This window comes from Lissotriton vulgaris, chromosome 11 (assembly GCF_964263255.1).
Source record: "Lissotriton vulgaris chromosome 11, aLisVul1.2, whole genome shotgun sequence".
NCBI classification, from domain to species: domain Eukaryota; kingdom Metazoa; phylum Chordata; class Amphibia; order Caudata; family Salamandridae; genus Lissotriton; species Lissotriton vulgaris.
The window spans coordinates 781,492,189-781,514,749 of record NC_141699.1 but is presented as its reverse complement, the minus strand read 5'-3'; positions in this window follow the sequence as shown (position 1 = coordinate 781,514,749).

The window sequence follows — 22,561 nt, the reverse complement described above, 5'->3', positions numbered from 1 at the left end:
TGACCGATCAGGGCACACCTTTCGTTTCGGCCTTAATGAAGCAAGTGTGTGCGGAACTGGGGATAAAACAAATCCGTACTTCGGCCTATCACCCGCAAACGGACGGGTTGGTGGAGCGGTACAACGCCACCCTCAAGCAGACCCTCAAGAAACTCTTGGGCCTCGAAGCCAAAAGGTGGGAGGACATGCTACCCTTGGCCCTCTTCGCCATCCGCTGCAAACCCCAGAGCAGCACCGGCTACTCACCATACGAGTTACTATATGGTCGTCCCCCGCGTACCCTGCTGGACATGGCCCAAGAGGCCTGGGAGGCCGAACCCGATCGCACTCGTCCGCTCCCGGAATACCTGGAGAACTTGAAAACACACCTCTCGATGATGCGAGACATAGTGAGACGGAATCTCGAGAGTGCTCAAGAAAACCAAAAAAAGCAGTATGATAAAGGCACCAGACCCCGGGAGTTTGCTGTCAACGACTTAGTGCTCCTCATGATGCCCTCATCGGACCAAAAGCTCCTTGGACAGTGGCAAGGGCCTTATACCATCCTCAGACGGGTAACCCCGGTTACCTACGAGGTAGAGATAGACCCTAACCGTGGAACCTCCCAGATATACCACGTGAACCTACTGAAAAAGTGGGAAGGACCCCGTCCCGTGCTATATGGAAAACCCGATCGCCAACTCCTCTCTTTTGACACCTGTGTTGATCCAGAATTGACTCCCACACAAACCCAGGAATTACGGGAGTATCTGGCCCCCCTGAAAACGGTCTTTTCCTCCTCACCTGGTCGAACCAGCATCACAGAGCATGCCATAGAAACCACACCAGGAAAAATAGTGCGCTTAAGGCCCTATAGACTTCCCGAGGCACGCCGAGAGGTCATCAGACAAGAGATAGCCGACATGCAGAAGATGGGAATCATAGAACCCTCAGTGAGTGACTGGAACTCACCCATCGTCCTTGTGCCCAAACCGGATGGATCGGTCCGGTTTTGTATAGACTTTAGGGAGGTCAACAAAGTCTCTACCTTTGACAGCTACCCCTTACCCAGGGTCGATGAAATGATCGAAAGGATAGGCAAAGCCAAGTACATATCGACCCTGGATCTATGCAAAGGGTATTGGCAAATACCCCTCAGGGAACAGGATAAAAAGAAGACCGCCTTTTCTACCCCTGAGGGGTTGTTCCAGTTTCTGGTTATGCCCTTTGGTCTACACGGGGCCCCCGCCACCTTTCAGCGCGCGATGAACCGCGTCCTGAGACCCCACGCCCAGTATGCTGGAGCGTATTTGGATGACATCATCATCTTCAGTGACAGTTGGCCCCAACACTTGAAACATCTATTTGACGTTGTCTCCTCCCTAGGGTCCTTTGGGTTCGCCATCAACCCCGCCAAAACAACCTTGGCGGCGAAAACGGTTAAATACCTAGGGTACCTTCTGGGCGACGGGGTGATCCGACCTCAAGAAAGCAAAACAGCTGCCATTCGGTCCCTTCCCTTCCCCCACACTAAAAAGGACCTCCGAGCCTTCCTCGGGCTTCTCGGATATTATCGACGCTTCGTGCCAAACTTCTCCCAGAGAGCCGCAGCCCTGACGGATCTGCTGACGAAAGCTAACCGATCCGAGGAGAAGCTACGGAATCCCTCTCCCGAAGCCTGGCAAGCCTTTATGGACTTGAAGGAAGCCTTGACCTCCAGCCCTGTCCTGATACCCCCCGACTACTCCAGACCGTTTATCCTACAAACGGATGCCTCCGACCATGGGTTAGGGGCGGTGTTATCCCAAAAGGATTCCCAAGGAGAAGAAAGGCCTATTCTATATGTCAGCCGCAAGTTGTTCCCTCGTGAAAAACACTACGCTGTGGTGGAGAAGGAAGCCCTGGCCATCAAGTGGGCGGTGGACCATCTCCGCTATTATCTGGAGGGCAGAGACTTTGTCCTCTATACGGATCACGCCCCTCTGGAGTGGATGGCCCGGAATAAAGGTCAGAATGACAGGGTCCTCAGATGGTTCCTCTCCCTACAGCCCTTCCGTTTTACCACCAAGCATAGGAAGGGGTCCGAACAGGGCAATGCGGATTTCCTATCACGATACCCGGCGTCTCCCTCCCCTACAGGAAGGACAGCTAGGGAAAGGGGATGTGAGACGGCATCCCGACCAACCCAACCAGTACTCCACCCCTCCCCGAACTCACCTCCTTCGCCCCCCCCGGGACTGTATCCCCGGTCTCATACTACCACCGTAAGGACTCGACCTGAGACGCCAGCGGAACGCCAGAGAATCACCCGCTTCTTTTCCCCACAGGGACCAACCAGAACATCGGGCCGCACAGCCTTAAATATCGCGGACTCCGGAGGCCCCGCCCCTATGGCAGCGACAGCACCAGATAAAAAGGAGAGCCCGGAAGTGCAAGTAGTCGGAGATTTGTGGCAGGAACCTCGGACTGGTGGAGGCGACGGTGAAGACGGAGGAGACGGAGAGCAGACGGCGGAAGTAGACGTGTGGACCGAAGAGTGGTGGAGTCCACAGGAGGTGGCTGTAGAGCGGCCGTAACTCAACGGGAGAGTTACGGCGGACCACGTGAGTGCCTTTAACCTCACTAATTCAACTCACTAGGAGTTCCTTGTATATAGTCCCTGTAAATCTCCCCTTCTCTTTAGAATCACGTCCCCCTGCACTGTATTATACTTGTATAGCACTGCACTCTTCGAACCGCCCCCCCCTCTTCACGTCCTGACCAGGCACCCTTTTCTTCCCCCTACCCCTTGTTCCTTCCTCCCCGTCCCTTCCTTACCTCACTGCCTCGTTTTCTGGCCCTTCCCCACACACCCGGGTGACGGTGACTGCAACCGAGATCCTACGACTAGGATAGGACTAACGGTCCCTTTTGTTTCTCTTTTTGCTCCCTGCCCTCCGTGGATCCTCCCCATCGCTGGAGCCGCCGTTGGACCCGCCGAAGACCACAAGCGGCAGCGCCGACCCGGAGTGGACCAAGGCCCGGACTTCCTCTTTTGTTCTCTTTGTGTTCTACCCTGTGACTTTGAAATAAACCCCTACTATAGCACACTATATACGGCCTCCTCGCTTGCTTTTCCGGCCCGCTGTACACCCACCCTCACAGTCACCAAGAACCCGACGAACCCAGATCCAAAAACTGAGCAGCAACTTGCAATGGTATTTTTTCATTTACCGGGTATAGAGCACTTTGTTTTGGAAAATGTATACATGGAAAAATCTGTATGAAAGACACCTATGTATTTCTGAATTGGGTACAAATTATAGAGTTCAGAAACAGTATATAATTGCTAATTTTCAAAATTGGGAATACTCATACTAGCATGAGAATTATTGGTCATTTTTCAAAAATATTTTTTTTTAAACACAATGTGTTTCATTGAAAGGGAGAAATGCATGAAAGCTCAATGGGTAATAACAGTTAATTTACAAATTTGAATTACCCTAATTCTCCCGATAAAAACGGTACCTCACTTGTGTGGGTTGGCCTTGTACCTGCGACAGGAAACGGCGCAAAATGCAACGTGCTCACACCTAAATTTTGCAGTTACAAATTGACCCTTTTTTGGCAAAGTGCCTACCTGTAGTTTTGGCACCTTAGCTCTGCCGGCACCTAGGGAAACCTTGCAAACCTATACATTTTTGAAAAGTAGACACCCAGAGAAATTCAGGATGGGGTGACTCGACTGCCTACCCGCAGGTTTTGTTACCCAGAATCCCTTGCAAAGCTAAGAATTTGACAAAAAAACACATTTTCCTGACATTTCTGTGGAGGAAAGTTCTGGAATCTGCGTGGATCAACAAATTTCCACCCATTCAAGCGTTCCCCCATGTCTCCCGGAAAAAATGGTACCTCACTTGCGTGGGTAGGCATAGTGGCTGCGACATGAAACAGCGCAAAACGCAACATGGTCGCACCTCAATTTTCCTGTGAAATTTTGAGCTTTTTGGACAAAAAGACTACCTTTAGTTTTTGCGCCCTGGCTCTGCCGTCACCTAGGGAAACCTAGCAAACCTACACAGTTTTGAAAAGTAGACACCCAGGGGAATTCAGGAAGGGGTGACTCCTCTGCCTACCCCCAGGTTTTGTTACCCAGAATCCCTTGCAAATCTAAGATTTTGTCCAAAAAAACACATTTTCCTGGCATTTCTGTGGTGGAAAGTTCTGGAATCTGCGTGGATCAACAAATTTCCACCCACCCAGCGTTCCCCCATGTCTTCTGGAAAAAATGGTACCTCACTTGCGTGGGTAGGCATAGTGGCTGCGACAGGAAACAGCGCAAAACGCAACATGGTCGCACCTCAATTTTCCAGTGAAATTTTGAGCTTTTTGGACAAAAAGACTAACTTTAGTTTTTGCGCCCTGGCTCTGCCAGCACCTAGGGAAACCTAGCAAACCTATAAATTTTTGAATAGTAGACACCCAGGGGAATTCAGGATGGGGTGACTCCTCTGCCTACCCCCAGGTTTTGTTACCCAGAATCCCTTGCAAATCTAAGATTTTGACAAAAAAAAAAACATTTTCCTGACATTTCTGTGGTGGAAAGTTCTGGAATCTGCGTGGATCAACAAATTTCCACCCACCCAGCGTTCCCCCATGTCTCCCGGGAAAAATGGTACCTCACTTGCGTGGGTAGGCATAGTGGCTGCGACAGGAAACAGCGCAAAACGCAATATGGTCGAACCTCAATTTTCCTGTGAAATTTTGAGCTTTTTGGACAAAAAGACTACCTTTAGTTTTTGCGCCCTAGCTCTGCCAGCACCTAGGGAAACCTAGCAAACCTACACATTTTTGAAAAGTAGACACCCAGGGGAATTCAGGATGGGGTGACTCCTCTGCCTACCCCCAGGTTTTGTTACCCAGAATCCCTTGCAAAGCTAAGATTTTGTCAAAAAAACACATTTTCCTGACATTTCTGTGGTGGAAGTTTCTGGAATCTGCGTGGATCAACAAATTTCCACCCACCCAGCGTTCCCCCATGTTTCCCGGAAAAAATGCTACCTCACTTGCGTGGGTAGGCATAGTGGCTGCGACAGGAAACAGCGCAAAACGCAACATGGTCGCACCTCAATTTTCCAGTGAAATTTTGAGCTTTTTGGACAAAAAGACTACCTTTAGTTTTTGCGCCCTGGCTCTGCCAGCACCTAGGGAAACCTAGCAAACCTACACCTTTATGAAAAGTAGACACCCAGGGGAATTCAGGATGGGGTGACTCCTCTGCCTACTCCCAGGTTTTGTTACCCAGAATCCCTTGCAAAGCTAAGATTTTGACAAAAAAAACACATTTTCCTGACATTTCTGTGGTGGAAAGTTCTGGAATCTGCGTGGATCAACAAATTTCCACCCACCCAGCGTTCCCCCATGTCTCCCGGGAAAAATGGTACCTCACTTGCGTGGTAGGCATAGTGGCTGCGACAGGAATTAGCGCAAAACGCAACATGGTCGCACCTCAATTTTCCAGTGAAATTTTGAGCTTTTTGGACAAAAAGACTACCTTTAGTTTTTGCGCCCTTGCTCTGCCAGCACCTAGGGAAACCTAGCAAACCTATACATTTTTGAAAAGTAGACACCCAGGGGAATTCAGGATGGGGTGACTCCTCTGCCTACCCCCAGGTTTTGTTACCCAGAATCCCTTGCAAAGCTAAGATTTTGACCAAAAAAAACACATTTTCCTGACATTTCTGTGGTGGAAAGTTCTGGAATCTGCGTGGATCAACAAATTTCCACCCACCCAGCGTTCCCCCATGTCTCCCGGGAAAAATGGTACCTCACTTGCGTGGGTAGGCATAGTGGCTGCGACAGGAAACAGCGCAAAACGCAACATGGTCGCACCTCAATTTTCCAGTGAAATTTTGAGCTTTTTGGACAAAAAGACTACCTTTAGTTTTTGCGCCCTGGCTCTGCCAGCACCTAGGGAAACCTAGCAAACCTATGCATTTTTGAAAAGTAGACACCCAGGGGAATTCAGGATGGGGTGACTCCTCTGCCTACCCCCAGGTTTTGTTACCCAGAATCCCTTGCAAAGCTAAGATTTTAACCAAAAAAAACACATTCTCCTGACATTTCTGTGGAGGAAAGTTCTGGAATCTGCGTGGATCAACAAATTTCCACCCACCCAGCGTTCTCCCATGTCTCCCGGGAAAAATGGTACCTCACTTGCGTGGGTAGGCATAGTGGCTGCGACAGGAATTAGCGCAAAACGCAACATGGTCGCACCTCAATTTTCCAGTGAAATTTTGAGCTTTTTTGGACAAAAAGACTACCTTTAGTTTTTGCGCCCTTGCTCTGCCAGCACCTAGGGAAACCTAGCAAACCTATGCATTTTTGAAAAGTAGACACCCAGGGGAACTCAGGATGGGGTGACTCCTCTGCCTACCCCCAGGTTTTGTTACCCAGAATCCCTTGCAAAGCTAAGATTTTGACAAAAAAAACACATTCTCCTGACATTTCTGTGGTGGAAAGTTCTGGAATCTGCGTGGATCAACAAATTTCCACCCACCCAGCGTTCTCCCATGTCTCCCGGGAAAAATGGTACCTCACTTGCGTGGGTAGGCATAGTGGCTGCGACAGGAAACAGCGCAAAACGCAACATGGTCGCACCTCAATTTTCCAGTGAAATTTTGAGCTTTTTGGACAAAAAGACTACCTTTAGTTTTTGCGCCCTGGCTCTGCCAGCACCTAGGGAAACCTAGCAAACCTATGCATTTTTGAAAAGTAGACACCCAGGGAAATTCAGGATGGGGTGACTCCTCTGCCTACCCCTAGGTTTTGTTACCCAGAATCCCTTGCAAAGCTAAGATTTTGACAAAAAAAACAAATTTTCCTGACATTTCTGTGGTGGAAAGTTCTGGAATCTGCGTGGATCAACAAATTTCCACCCACCCAGCCTTCCCCCATGTCTCCCTGGAAAAATGGTACCTCACTTGCGTGGGTAGGCATAGTGGCTGCGACAGGAAACAGCGCAAAACGCAACATGGTCGCACCTCAATTTTCCAGTGAAATTTTGAGCTTTTTGGACAAAAAGACTACCTTTAGTTTTTGCGCCCTAGCTCTGCCAGTACCAAAGGAAACCTAGCAAACCTACACATTTTTGAAAAGTAGACACCCAGGGGAATTCGAGCTGGGGTGACTCCTCTGCCTACCCCCAGGTTTTGTTACCCAGAATCCCTTGCAAAGCTAAGATTTTGACAAAAAAAACCACATTTTCCTGACATTTCTGTGGTGCAAAGTTCTGGAATCTGCGTGGATCAACAAATTTCTACCCACCCAGCGTTCCCCCATGTCTCCCGGAAAAAATGGTACCTCACTTGCGTGGGTAGGCATAGTGGCTGCAACAGGAAACGGTTCAAATTGTACGGTGGTAAATTTACAATAACCAATAGCAACATTACCTTTTTTTGGGAGGGGGGGACTGAGTTTTTGGACCGGGGCTCGGCGGGCATCTTTGGAAAGTACCAAACCCAAACAGTTCTGAAAACTAGACACCCGGGGGAGTCCAGGGAGGTATGGCATGCGTGGGTCCCCCAATGTTTTCCTACCCAGAAATCCCTGCAAACCATAAATTTTGGTTAAAAAAACAGTTTTCCAAACATTTTTGCGTGGGATCTCCGTGTCGGCACAAATGTCCTACCACCCAGCGTTCCCCTTGTTCTCCCGAGTAAAATGATACCTCACTTGTGTGGGTGGGCCCAAGGCCTGTGTCTAAGGCAGTGGGGCTTAATTTGTAAAACATAAATACTACTTTTTCAAAAGTCATTTTCGGACTGTTCTGCTTTGGGGCACCCACACAAGTGAGGTATCCTTTTACTCGGGAGAACAAGGTGACCGCTGGGTGGTAGGACATTTTTGCCGACACGGAGATCCCACGCAAAAAAGTTTGGAAAAGTGATATTTTTACCTAATTTTAAGGTTTGCAAGGAGTTCTGGGTAGGAAAACATTGGGGGACCTACGCATGCCATACCTCCCTGGACTCCCCCGGGTGTCTAGTTTTCAGAACTGTTTGGGTTTGGTACTTTCCAAAGAATACCACCGAGCCCCGGGCCAAAAACTCAGGTGCCCCCCCCCAAAATCAAGGTTGTTTTGCAATTGGCTATTGTAAATGCACCACCGTACGATTTGAACCGTTTCCTGTTGCAGCCACTATGCCTACCCACGCAAGTGAGGTGCCATTTTTATCGGGAGACCTTGGGGAACGCTGGGTGGGCGGAAATTTGTGTGAGCCCAGTGACGCCAGGCTTTCCCACACAAAAAAAGTGTTAAAAAACTGATTTTTTCAACATAAATTGAGGTTTGCAAGGGATTCTGGGTAAAGGAACGTTGGAGGATCCACGCAAGCCATACCTCCTTGGAAGCCCCCGGGTGTCTACTTTTCAGAAATGTGTGGGTTTGGTAGGTTTCCCTAGATGGCCGTCTAGCACGGGGCCAAAAACCCAGGTAACCCCTTTTCGAAAAGCTGGTGGTATTAAATGTCAATACAAAAAAAATTTACTTACCAAGCACATGCAACTACACAAGCTGCAAAACCAGCAGTAACTGAACCACAACCTACACCAATAGAAACAGCAAAAGCCTGGATCAAAAACAAAGAGGAAATAAAAAAATTAATACTACATTTCACAAACAACATAACAAATAAACAAACAACACACAAATTTACCCACAAAATCACATCCACACAGATGGGCCATCAAAAAGGGCAAACAAACAAAAGTACGGGTTGATTTGCCCACCGGGGGGGGGGGGCAGAAATTCTAAGTTAAAAATCCAACCCACCAGGAAGCGACCCTTGCAAAAGGGGTCACTTCCTACAATCTAAAATGGTGCTAGTGGGGGCATTTCCACCGCACAAACGCAATGCTGTGCGCAACCTTGAGGCTGGAAAGAGACATCAGGAGAGAGGAAAATCACTTGCCTCTCCCCTGATGCCTCTTTGCGGCCCCACATCCCCCAAGACTCTCAAAAATAAATTAACACCTCCAGGCGCAGGAAGCAAATGGCTTCCCGACCGCCTGGGAATCCCTGAAGATGTTGACGCATGCTGTGCACGCTGACGTCATCAGGGATTCTCATGGGGAGGTGGGCAACAGAATTACTGTGGATTACTGTGATGCTGGACAGAGGCACTTGCATCCTTCACTTTCACAAGCTAAATCCAAAAACAGTTCCTATCACCAGGAGCTCCTTTCACCCCATCTGCTGCTCTCATCAGTCTGTGACCATTCATACACATAAGAGGCATGTGAACACGCACAGAAGACCCCCATTTTGGCCCCGCCCACCAGCTAGCGGAGTGCACCATCTTTCCTAAATTTACCCACTATGATGGACAGCTCACTCAAGGGACCTGTGGACACATCGGTGCGATGGCATAGTAACACACACGGTCACTGGAGACAAAGCAAGCACTCGAGTTGCAGCACAAATTCAGGAAAACATTCATCAGCCCAAAAACATTTGTGACCTTTCCACTATGATGGACAGCTCACACAAGGGACCCCTGCGCACATCTTTGCGATTGCATAGTTACGCGCACATGGTCACTGGAGACAAAGATGGCGCTCGAGTAGCAGCACAAATTCAGGAAAAAAATCATCAGCCCAAAAACATTTGTGAGCTTCCCACTATGATGAACAGCTCACTCAAGGGACCCCTGCGCACATCGGTGCAATGGCCTAATAACACACACAAAGGTCACTAGAGACAAAGCAGGTGATCGAGTTGCAGCACAAATTCAGGAACACATTCATCAGCCCAAAAACATTTGTGACCTTTCCACTATGATGGACAGCTCACACAAGGGACCCCTGCACACATCTGTGCAATTGCATAGTAACACACACATGGTCACTGGAGACAAAGATGGCACTCGAGTTGCAGCACAAATTCAGGAAAACAATCATCAGCCCAAAAACATTTGTGAGCTTCCCACTATGATGGACAGCTCACTCAAGGGACCTCTGCGCACATCGCTGCGATGGCATAGTAACACACACATGGTCACTGGAGACAAAGCATGTGTTCGAATTGCAGCACAAACACAAAAAAACATTCATCAGCCCTAAAACACTTGTGAGCTTTGCCTAGACAGGACAGGTGTGTTTCTTAGCCACTTCAAATAAACACAAACTAAAAGTAATGAAGGACAGAGGCACTTGCATCCTTGATTACAATGAGCGCTGGCGTCAAGCGTTGAGATAGGAGCGGCAGCCCTTTCCGATCATGCACCACTCACAGCGGTGTTTACCTTTCCACCGGTGGGGCGCAGTGCCCGTTGCTGGAGGCTTAGGGACATGCTGCTGCACAGACAGGGGGTTGTGGCCAAGATCAAGGAAGCTATAGCTGAATACCTGGTACACAACACACCGACGGACACTTCACATGCAACACATTGGGCAGCACTCAAGGCAGTCATACGGGGCGAGTTCATTGCAATCGCGGCAGCAGAAAATGCGGAGAGGGCCCGTAAGAGAGACAAGCTCTCTGCCCGCACGAAGGAATTGGAGCAGGTACACCAGAGGACAGGGGCGCCGCGGGTTTGGAAACAGTTGTGAGTGGCACGTCAACAGTTAGCAGCACTAGATCAAGATAGAGCAGAATATGCGGCACTACGGGTACGACATGCATACTACACGGGAGGCGACAGATGCCGGAGGCTGTTGGGTCGGGCACTCCGCGAACAGCAGCAACGACACTCAGTGCAGGAAATACACACGCAGGACGGAGTCACAGTGACGGAGGACGGAGCTATAGCGCAGGCATTTATTGACTTTTATACCACACTATACGAGGGGGCTGCTATGGATCCAGCGGACGGGGCGGCCTTCCTGGACTCTGTGTCCATACCCGCTTTATCGACGGAACAATCAGAACTCCTTGACAAGGAGATCCGTCCTGAAGAAGTCATTTCCGCGATCTCCCCCCTCAAGCTGGCCAAGGCGCCGGGACCGGATGGCTTCACCGCCGCCTTTTACAAAACATTCTGCCCCCAGGTTGCTCCGTTGTTGACTGCCCTCTTTAATTCCTTCTCGGAGCCCGGCGCCATCCCAAGAGATCTGATGAGTGCCATGATCTCGGTCATTCCCAAACCGGGGAAGGACCGAACGCAATGCGGGGCCTACCGCCCTATCTCGTTACTTAACGTAGATCTGAAGCTTTACACCAGTATACTGTTGAAGCGGCTGGGCCCACTTATGCCTGGTCTGATTGATCCGGACCAGGCCGGCTTTATACCGGAGCGCCAGACGGTCGACAACACAAAAAGAGCACTGCACTTAGTGGAACGAGCCTCCAGGTTGCCAGGAGAGTTCATGATGTTGGCAATTGATGCGGAGAAGGCCTTCGATCATGTCCACTGGCCGTACTTGGAAAAGGTGCTCATCAAGGCAGGGTTAGGCGCGAGATTTCGTACGTGTGTTCTGAACTGCTATACCTTCCCCATGGCGTCGGTTCGGGTGAATGGCTGCTCATCGTCCGTTTTCCCCGTCGAACGCGGAACTCGGCAGGGGTGTCCACTCTCGCCCCTGCTCTTCGCGCTGTATATGGAACTCCTGGCGCAGGCCATGCGATCGCATCCGACCATTAAGGGGATTAAATTCGGGGCTGATATCCACACGATGAGCTTATACGCTGATGACGTCTTGCTTTCCTTTGCTTCCCCTGCGGCATCCCTGCTGGCCGGGGCGGCCATCCTGGATGCGTTGGCGAAGGCCTCTGGCTTTAAGGTGAACATGACGAAATCAGTAGCACTTGACCTTTCCTTGGAGGCACACACGCGGGCCTCTCTAGAAGCACAATTCCCCTTCCAATGGGCAGACAGTGCAGTCCCCTACCTGGGCATACAATTGGCGGCCACGCTACAAGAAACGGTGCGTCTCAACTACGCTAACCTGAGTCGCACTATCTGCGCGGAGGTCGGGCGGTGGCGGCACCTCCAACTAGCTTGGCTGGGCCGAGTGGCAGCAGTAAAGATGACAATCCTCCCGCAAGTTTTATACGTTTTTCGGGCTAGCCCGCTCCGTCCCCCGGAGGGATGGATTCGCTGCACGCAATCGGAGCTGGCTCAGTTTGTGTGGAATGGGAAACGGCCCAGACTCAAGCTGAGGCTAGGGATGCTTCCCCCGGAGAGTGGTGGGCTGGTCCTGCCGGATTTGCGTCACTATTACCAGGCGACCCAACTCAAAACCCTAGTGGAATGGAGCAAATGGGAATCGGAGCGCCATTGGTTGTTCCAGGTCCAAGCGGTCGCGGGCGTCCACTCCAGGAGGTGCCTTTCCTGCAGCGACAACACCGACCCCCTAACCTATACGCCTCCTTCGTCACAAGGGTACCGCTAGAGGTATGGGATCGAACATGCGTCTTACACGACCTGACGACCTTCCCGTCTCCCCTCACACCCCTGTTAGAGAACCCTGACTTCGGCCCGGGTAGGGATGTCCAGGCCTTTGCACGGTGGCGCCCAGCAGGATGCCGATGCCTCTTTCACATGTATTCAGATGCGGGAGTGATGCCTTTTGAGGAATTCCGGAAGACCTATGACCTCCCGGAGGCTGAACACCTTAGTTATCTACAGGTCCGACATTGGGCGCTTTAACCCCAGATCCGTGGAGACGCTACACGCAAGCTCAGTAAATATGAATACTGGCTTCTCTCGCGCACCACAGATAAGCGACTCATTTCAGACATATATCGGCTCCTCTTGGACAGATACTCGCGCGTTTATAATGCAGGACGGGCTAGATGGGAGAGGGAACTGGGGCGGACTCTGCGCAACAAAGAATGAGAGGACATTTACTACCGCGCCACACACACACGAGATGCGTGAGGTTTGGCACCTCACGCGAGATGCGTGAGATTCGGTATCTCACGCGGGATGCGTGAGGTTTGGCACCTCACCCGAGATGCGTGAGGTTTGGCACCTCACCCGAGATGCATGAGGTTTGGCACCTCACCCGAGATGCGTGAGGTTTGGCACCTCACCCGAGATGCGTGAGGTTTGGCACCTCATCCGAGATGCGTGAGGTTTGGCACCTCATGCGAGATGCGTGAGGGTTGGCACCTCACCCGAGATGCGTGAGGTTTGGCACCTCACGCGAGATGCGTGAGGGTTGGCACCTCACCCGAGATGTGTGAGGTTTGGCACCTCAACCGAGATGCGTGAGGTTTGGCACCTCACCCGAGATGCGTGAGGTTTGGGCAACTCACCCAAGATGCGTGAGGTTTGGCACCTCACCCGAGATGCGTGGGGTTTGGCACCTCACCCGAGATGCGTGCGATTCGGTATCTCACGCGAGATGCGTTTGATTCGGTATCTCACGCATCTCACTCGAGATGCGTGAGATTCGGTATCTCACGCATCTCACCCGAGATGCGTGAGGTTTGGTACCGCACCCGAGATGTGTGAGGTTTGGAACTCACCCGAGATCCGTGAGGTTTGGCACCTCACCCGAGATGCGTGAGGTTTCGCACCTCACCCAAGATGCGTGGGGTTTGGCACCTCACCCGAGATGCGTGAGGTTTGGCACCTCACCCGAGATGCGTGAGGTTCGGCACGGGGCGTGCCTACGATGATGTCAGCGGCCGTGCCCAGTTCCCCGTGCTCACTATTCAGCGTCTTTTGGTGAAGGAGGAAGAGGATCTTGGGGCTCCGTTTCTCTGCAAGGCCAGCTTTGTTCTTTTGATCGGTGGAAAGTTCTGGGTGCCTGAAATCTGCTACAACGCTCGCTGAGCTGCAGGAGGAGTTTAGAATCTGTAGAGACTTCTCTTCTTGATGGGCTCCCGGTGAGGCTAGGTTTTGGGGGGATTACCTGTCACTAACCCAGATTCAGAAGTAGAGTCAATCCATCAATCAGGAGTTTGTTAAAGCGCAACTACTCACCCGTAAGGGTCTCAAGGCGCTAGGGGTGGGGGGTGCAGGTTCCATTCCATCAAGGAGGGGGTGTGTCGAAGAGCCAAGTTTTGAGGTTTCTTGCGAAGATGGGGAGCGATGTTGTCTGTCTGAGGTGGAGTGTAAGGGCGTTCCATGCTTTGGCGGCGAGGAAGGAGAAGGAGCGGCCTCCCGATCTGGTCTTTCTGGTGCGGGGGACCACGGCGTAGGAGAGCTGGGCTGATCGTAGGGTCCTTTGGGAGTGCCTGGAATTTGAGCCGGCTGTTCAGGTATGCTGGTCCGGTGCCGTGGAGGGCCTTGTGTGCGTGGGTGAGCATCTTAAAGGTGATTCTTGCCTCGACGGGGAGCCAGTGGAGTGTGCGCAGGTGCTGAGAGATGTGGCAGTGTTTTGGCAGGTTGAGGACCAGTCTTGCGGCGGCGTTCTGGATGTTCTGTAGCTTGCGGATGATGATTTTGTTTATTCCGGCGTAGAGTGCGTTGCCGTAGTAGTCTGCTGGTGACCAGGGCGTGAGTGACTGTCTTTCGGTGTTCGAGGGGGATCCATTTGAAGGTCTTACGAAGGAGGCGCAGGGTGTGGAAGCAGGAAGATGAGACAAATTTGATCTGGCGTTCCATTTTGAGCTCGGAGTCCAGGATGATTCCCAGGTTGCGTGCGTAGTCTGTGGGGGTTGGCGGGTTTCCAAGGGCGGTGAGCCACCAGGTGTCGCTCCAGGCGTCGGGGTTTGGGCCCATGATGGGTACTTCTGTTTTGTTGGTGTTTAGTTGTAGGCAGCTGTTTTTCATCCATTTGGCGACGGCTTCCATGCCTTCTCGAAAGTTGCGTCTGGCGGTGTTGGGCTCGTTGGATAGGGAGAGGATGAGCTGGGTGTCGTCTGCATATGACACGATGTTGAGTCCGTGGGTTCTGACGATGGGGGCAAGTGGAGCCATGTAGACGTTGAAGAGCGTCGGGCTGAGGGAGGAGCCCTGGGGGACTCCGCAGGTGTAGGTGTGGGGTCTGAGAGGAAAGGGGGGGGGTCTGACCCGTTGCGTCCTGCCGGAGAGGAAGGAGCAGATCCAGTCGAGGGCCTTGTCCTGGATTCCTGCGTCGTAAAGTCTGCGTATTAGGGTGCGGTGGGAGACTGTGTTGAACGCCGCTGATAGGTCTAGGAGGATGAGGGCTACTGTTTCTCCTTTGTCCAGTTGGGTGCGGATGTCGTCTGTTGCGGCGAGGAGGGCGGTTGCCGTACTATGGTTTTTTCTGAAGCCGGATTGGGAGGAGTCGAGGATGTTGTGTTCTTCAATGAATGTGGCGAGTTGGCTGTTAATGGCTTTCTCGATGACTTCGCTGGGAAAGGGAGCAGGGAGATGGGTCTGTAGTTTTTGAGGTCGGTGGGGTCCGCTGAGGGTTTCTTTAGGAGGGGGTTGACCTCCGAGTGTTTCCAGTCGTCGGGGACGGAGGCGGTCTCCAGGGAGCGGTTGATGGTGTGGTGGAGCACGGGTGCGATGGTATCGGTGGCTCTGTTGAAGATGTGGTGGGGGCAGGGGTCCGTGGGGGCCCCTGTGCGGATTGACTTCATTGTCTTCAGTGTGTCTTCGATGGTGAGGGCTGTCCAGTCATCAATCGCTGGTTTCCGGGTGTCGGGGGTGGTTCGTGAGGGTTCAGTGTGTTGGTTGTCTTTGTCGAAGTTGTCGTAGATGCTCTTGATTTTGTGGTGGAAAAAGGTGCTGAGTTTGTCGCAGAGGTCTTGTGAGGGAGGGATGTCAGTAGACTCGCTGGTGGGTTGGGCGAACTCCTTGATGATGCTGAAGAGTTTCTTGCTGTTGTGTGCGTGGGTGGAGATTCTGTCTTCAATCGCTTTTTTCCTCGTTTCTCTGATGAGTTGATGGTGGGCGTTGGTGGCGGCTCTGAAGTTGTTGTGGGCTTCTGTGGATTTGGTGTTTCTCCAGGCCTTTTCGAGGCGGCGGCATGTGCGCCTGGACTTTCGAAGTTCGGTGGTAAACCATCTGGCTTTCTTGGCACGGGTATTGTTGTTTTTCTTGAGGGGGGCTATGGTGTTGGTGCTGTCCGAGATCCATCTATGCAAGGTTCGAGCTGCGTTGTTGGGGTCGTCGTTTTCCGCAATGGTTGGGGTGGAGTTGTTGAGTGAGGAGGTGAGCTGGTCGTTGGTGATTTTGGTCCAGTTTCTTTCTGGAAGCAGGTGCTGGTGTCTGTGGATGGTGTGTGTTCTGAAGGTGAAGTGGACGCAACAATAGTCGGTCCATGGGAGTTCGGTGGTGTGGCTGAAGGTGATGGAGTTTCCTGTAGTAAAGAGGGGGTCGAGGGTGTGTCCTGCTGAGTGCATGGGCTCTGTCACGATCTGGCAGAGTCCAATGCTGTGGAGGTTGTCCAGGAGGCATGTGGTGTTGGGGTCCAGTTTATTGTCAAGGTGGAAGTTGAGGTCTCCCAGCAGGGTGTAGTTGGTGAATGCGATGGCCTGCGGGGAGATAATGTCCGTGATGGAGTTGGCGAAGGGTCCGCGGGGTCCAGGGGGTCGGTAGATGAGGGTTCCTCGGAGGGCGGCGGTGGGGCTGGCCAGTATCTTGAAGTGAAGGTGTTCCATCAGTTTTGTGGACTCGTCAGGTAGTGTGCTCAGGCGGAGGCTAGATTTGTGGACGATGGCGATTCCTCCTCCTGGGTGGGTGGGGTGGTCCTTCCTGGAGATCTTGTATCCTTGCGGGATGGCGATGGCGATGTCCGGTCCCGAGGTGGCATTGGTCCAGGTTTCGGTGAAGAAAGCTACATCCGGGGTGGTGCTGTCGAGGAGGTCCCGGATTTCTGTGGCGTGTTTGTGGAGGGATCGGACGTTGAGGAGGATGCATTGCAGGGTCTTCGGTTTGGTTGTGTTCTTGGGGGCGGGTTGTGCTGGATCCGTGTTCTTGGCGGTGCTGCAGATGTGCCGGCAGCGGTGACAGCTGAAAGGTCCATGGGTGTCGGCTGGTGATGCTAGCTTGCAGTTGTTGTTGCAGCCTGGGTTGAGTGCGTGGAGTGCTGCTGGGTCGTAGCGTTGGCGGGGCGGAGGTCCAGGGTTCCTGGTGCTGGTCGCAGACGGGCGCAGATGTGCTTGCCTTTGATGCGCCTTCGGTGCACCAGTGGCCGCCATTAAGTAGGGGTTGGGGAGGGCTGGACAGCTAGGAGGCGGGAGCGGGGAGAGGAGCTGGATTGGGCCGGTCGCGCTGGGGGGGGAGGGGCCGCGGGGGCAGCAGCGGCGGGGAAAGGTACAGGGAGGAAATAAGGGATAAAGAAAAAAGGGAAAATAAGCAAAAATAAGGCACAAAAGAGCAGAGATGCAGAAAAGGGAAGAAAGGTGAAAGATGGAAAGGGTAGAAAAACGAGTGAAGGAGCGAAAGGGAAAATGGGCAGAAATAAGGCACAAAAGAGCAGAGGTGCAGAAAGGTGAAAGATAGAAAGGGTAGAAAAACGCATGAAGGAGCAGAGGGAGAGAAAGGGAAAATGGGCAGAAATAACGCACAAAAGAGCAGAGATGCGGAAAGGTGAAAGATAGAAAGGATAGAAAAACGAGTGAAGGAGCAGAGTGAGAGAAAGGAGACAGAGGTCCACTCTACAGGTAAGATTGCGAATCTTGGTAAAACCATTTCAGTGATTTATTAGGAACATTCAATTTGATTTTCAAGATCATTTACCATATTCACGAGTGCGATTCTTGTTCTATAGTAGTTCCATGAATGTTTTTGGGAACACTTTTAAGTCACATAAAATAAGGAAATATAAGACACTGATTGTTTAGGTGATTGAAAACTTAGTCATAGAAAGACCTAAACCAAATTCGGCCGCTTATGCCTTTGAGCAGTTGATACTGAAGTGAAGTATTATCGCCACAATATAGCGGATCTAAGAAAGGTCAACTAAGGGTCTGATTGTCTGAATAAACGCAAGCCACAAAGCTCTTAAGCTAGTTCCTGATTGAAGGACAGAATCTGATGTCCTAATTTACGTCTTTGTGCGAACGAAAGTGCATGTATTTTTGTTTGCGAGTAACTTTTCCTTTACAGATCTCCTTCCCAGCTGTTCCCTTTCCCCCGCCTAATCACTTCAATACTCTGTGTAATCATTACAATCAGAGTTGGAGGTATTGAGAGGTGGGCCCCTTATATCATCACTCCAGACCCTGAGGAAGAAGCAACCTGACAGAATAGTGAGCCCACGAATAATATTCCTCCCGGTCTGAGAGTTTTGACATTATGGCCACCATGGATGATTTAATGAGGGTTATTGATCAGATGCAAACAGATTTAACTGAAGCTAGGAATGCCACTGCAATGCTCTCTGATAAAGTAGAGAGGATCAGCGATTAAGTACTCCGCTTCCTCCTCTCCGTTCTCTGCAGCATACAGACTGAGAGAAAGGACGCTGTTGGGGCAGCCGTCCGAACCAATCGGTGCTGGCTGCGGTGGAGGGGAGGGAGGTTGCCTGCAGCATTCCTGTTGACGAGAGCCCAGACCACGTCAGACGCATTCAAAATCCAGGACGGCGGGAGTCGGAAGTCTGCAGTCTCGGGAGTCAGCGCGGGAAGCCAAGGTAAGTTTTATATAATATTTTATTATGTATTATCATCGCATATCGCAGACTTACATGACCATTGCGCGCTGCAGAATCTATTGCCGCATTGCTGTTTTAATTATTTTAAAATTAATCTACTTTACTGCGCGCTCGCGCTGTCGATCTTGGCGCTAGGCGCTACCTCTCTCATAGCGTATTATTAGTACCACTCTTACCCGCACTATAATTGTAACCTCATTCCGCACTTTGCGGGAATTTGAGCGCTTCAGGGCACCTTAGGGCTCCTGGGGACATCGCGCTGCAGTTTTGGTAGCCGCCATCTTGGGTGAGGGAGGGAACCAGGGAGTGCCGAATTGCTGGCGCCATCTTGGTTGGGGGGCTATTGATCGCACTACAGGACTCTTGCGTCTGGAAGTGCATAAAAGCAGAACTTCCCCATCGACAGGTCAGACTTACATGACCATTGCGCGCTGCAGAATCTATTGCCGCATTGCTGTTTTAATTATTTTAAAATTAATCTACTTTACTGCGCGCTCGCGCAGTCGATCTTGGCGCTAGGCGCTACCTCTCTCATAGCGTGTTATTAGTACCACTCTTACCCGCACTATAATTGTGACCTCATTCCGCACTTTGCGGGAATTCGAGCGCTTCAGGGCACCTTAGGGCTCCTGGGGACATCGCGCTGCGGTGTTGGTAGCCGCCATCTTGGGTGAGTGAGGGAACCAGGGAGTGCCGAATTGCTGGCACCATCTTGGTTGGGGGGCTAGTGATCGCACTACAGGACTCTTGCGTATACGGCTATATATGATGGACGCCCCTAAAGCGCGCAGCGTAGGCGCGCAGCAGGTGCGCCAGCGGAGCGCCGGAGGTGCGCCAGAGGTAAGCCCGTTTGCGCCCGTTCGCGCACAGGACGCGCCGGGCGCCGAAAGTTCTGCCTCTCGGAACCAAGATGTAACTTCTTACTCTTATTCCTGCGATGAACTTTTACGCCTTAATCTCGGTTCACTCACTAACCAAAAGTATATCACCACCAGTAAGCACCCAGTTGCCTTGTCCTGTGGCTTGTTAAATGTGAGATCTCTCATCAAACACTGTGAAGAAATTGCGTTACTTATCGATTCTTACCATCTAGACGTACTCTTCATGACAGAGACTTGGACAACACCGACTAGCTCGGTGGAACTGGGGACAGCTTGTCCCACTGGCTTCAAAATAAGGCATAATCCCAGGATGGGAGCCAGAGGAGGTGGAACTGGATTAATTTTTAGGCAGACTCTTGACGTCTCCCAGCTTATCATCAAGGCAATCGCTGGGTGCGAAACATTGGGTTTCTCCATCAAGGACCAAGGAGGCGTGCTATTCACGGGTCTACTATGTTATAGACCCCCGGCTAGCTCGTTATCTGCTGTACCTGAGCTCATAGACTTAATATACGATCTCTCCCACTCCCACACAAAGTTGATGGTGTTAGGGGATTTCAATCTTTGGTCAGAGAGACCGACCAAGACGGCCTATGTAGAGCTGGTCCAAGCTTGTCATAATATTGAGCTACAACAACTGGTACTCTCCAAAACCCATTCAAAGGGCAATATTCTTGATCTACTTTTTGCTGACGCTTGTCGAACGGCTATACGTGACGTCCTGCCTCAGTGTTGGACGGATCACGCCCTCATTCAGTTCTCCCTCTCGTGCCCAAGTGCTCCATTAAAGAATGGGAGTGTGGGGGGCACTAGAATTGGGAGACAATGGTCTAGACTCCTCAAACAAACGATCTTGCCCTCTCTGTTGCCAGATGGCTTTGCATTGGGAGCGAATGTGGACGTAAGTTACGAGACTCTCTGTCAGCGAATCTCGGCTTCTCTGGACTCTTTGGCCCGCTGCGAAAAATCAAAGATAGGACTAATCTTGCTATGCCATGGTACTCGGAAGAACTTCGGCAGCTCAAGCTCCAATGTAAACAGGCTGAGCGGACCTGGAGGAAACAGTACCTGGAATCACATAGAGTCCTCTTCAAACAAGCACTGGCGTCCTATAAAATCCAGATCAAGCTTGCCAAAGCTAGATTCTTAGAAGAATCTTTGATGGCAGCTGTAAATAAATCTCAGGCCTTATTTAAGATCGTAAAGGACCTGGCCCATCCTGGCTGTACCAAAATTGTCATCCCGGCCTCTCAAGCTCTCTGTGATTCGCAAGCACAGGCCTTTGAGGATAAGATTGCCAACATCTTAAACAATCTTTCCTCGTCAACTGGCCGTGCTGTGCACGATTCCATCTCGTTTGAGAATAGGAAGGAGTGTACTAAATCAGGTGAGCTGAGCAACTTTCCTCTACCATCTTTTGAGGACTTCTGCTCTTTCGCTGACGGGGTGTCCTCTGGCTCACCTTCTGATCCTCTTCCACCCAAATTCTGGAAACTTTTTCGTGAAGAGCTGTTTCCCCCACTTTTTTCCATCTGTCGCCAGTCTCTCACTTCAGCACGTGTTCCAGATTGCTGGAAATTGGCGGTGGTCTCCCCACTGCTTAAAAAGGAGAATCTGGACCCCACATGCCCAGCCAACTTTAGGCCCATCTCCCTCTTGCCATTCCCTATTAAAATTCTAGAGAAACTGGCCACAAAACCTCTCTCCAACTTTCTTGAGACTACTGATTGTTTGGATGTGGCTCAGTTTGGGTTTAGACCGGCACATGGGACAGAGTCGGCATTGGTGACTGTTCTCGATGACCTTCGAACGTGTGCCGACCAGGGTCGAGCAGCCTTTTTAGTGCTGCTCGACATGTAGGCCGCGTTCGACACGGTCAGCCATGCAATCCTGGTCAGGGGACTGACGGAGGCTGGGGTGTCGGGCTTGGCCCTTGAATGGCTGGTCTCATATCTCGATCAAAGGCACCAGGTAGTTGCCCTGCCACCCTTTAAATCCAACATCAGGAGGGTTGGTCAGGGAGTACCCCAGGGCTCGGCCATCAGCCCCATTCTTTTCAATCTTTACCTCCGTCCCCTGATCAAGCTGATTAAATCTTTTGGCATAACAGTCACCAACTACGCCGATGACACCCAACTTATCTTCTCGTTTGAGGGTAAGGACGGGGTGTCACAGGAGGTCTTCCATCGATGCATGAGCACCACGGCAGAATGGCTGGGTAACAACTCCCTACAATTTAACAGCTCGAAAACCGAGGTGCTACATTGCTCTATGGATCGGACCCCCAGACCCCTACCGCAGGGTTTTTTGCCTCCTGATTTCCAAGGTACTAGTCTGCCTGCCGAATCGGTTCAGAATTTGGGGGTAATGTTTAGTTCCGACTTACAGCTGGACACATCAGTGAACAAAACGGTGGCCACTTGTATGGCATTACTTGGATCATTGCGAAAGATTCTACCCTTGCTCCCGGTACAGGCCAGACCAGAGGTAGTGCGGAGCATAATTTTAAGTCGTCTCGACTACTGCAACGCACTGCTGCTGGGGGCGCCAGTTACTCTGCTAGGAAAACTCCGAGTACAGAATTTTGCTGCCACACTGGCACTCTCGCGACGCTGCCTGGACTCTTCTGCCAAGGCACTTAGGGACCTCCATTGGTTGCCAATCTCTCAACGGGTGAACTTCAAAGCTTTGTGTTTGGTTTTTAGGGCTCTACACGGACAAGGCCCGTCTCCTATGCAGGACCTTTTCTCATGGTACATCCCTCCAAGACCACTCCGCTCAGCCTCGGCTTACTTGGTGGTAGTACCCAAGTTTCTGAGGTCCCGGATGGGTGGTCGGTCCTTCAGGTTTACCGCAGCACGGCTGTGGAATTCTCTACCGGTAGGCCTGAGGGGCCTGGAAGATTTTTCTTCCTTTAAAAAAGCATTAAAGACCCATCTGTTCCCCAGAACAATGTAAATAGATTGGAAGCTGGAAACATCATGTATTGTGTCATAACAGTCTAAGTGCCAGGATGCCCGTCGGGTGACAGTTATAGTGCTATAAAAGAACGCCTATACATACATACATACATACATATCGCATGTAAATTATACTTAAGTATTTAAATGTTGCCTGTCTCTGCCGGCTTCAGAGTGAGGGGGATTTCGTTAAGGAGGCGGGTTTCAGAGGGGTGAAGAAGAAGCTCTCTAGCCTGGGGG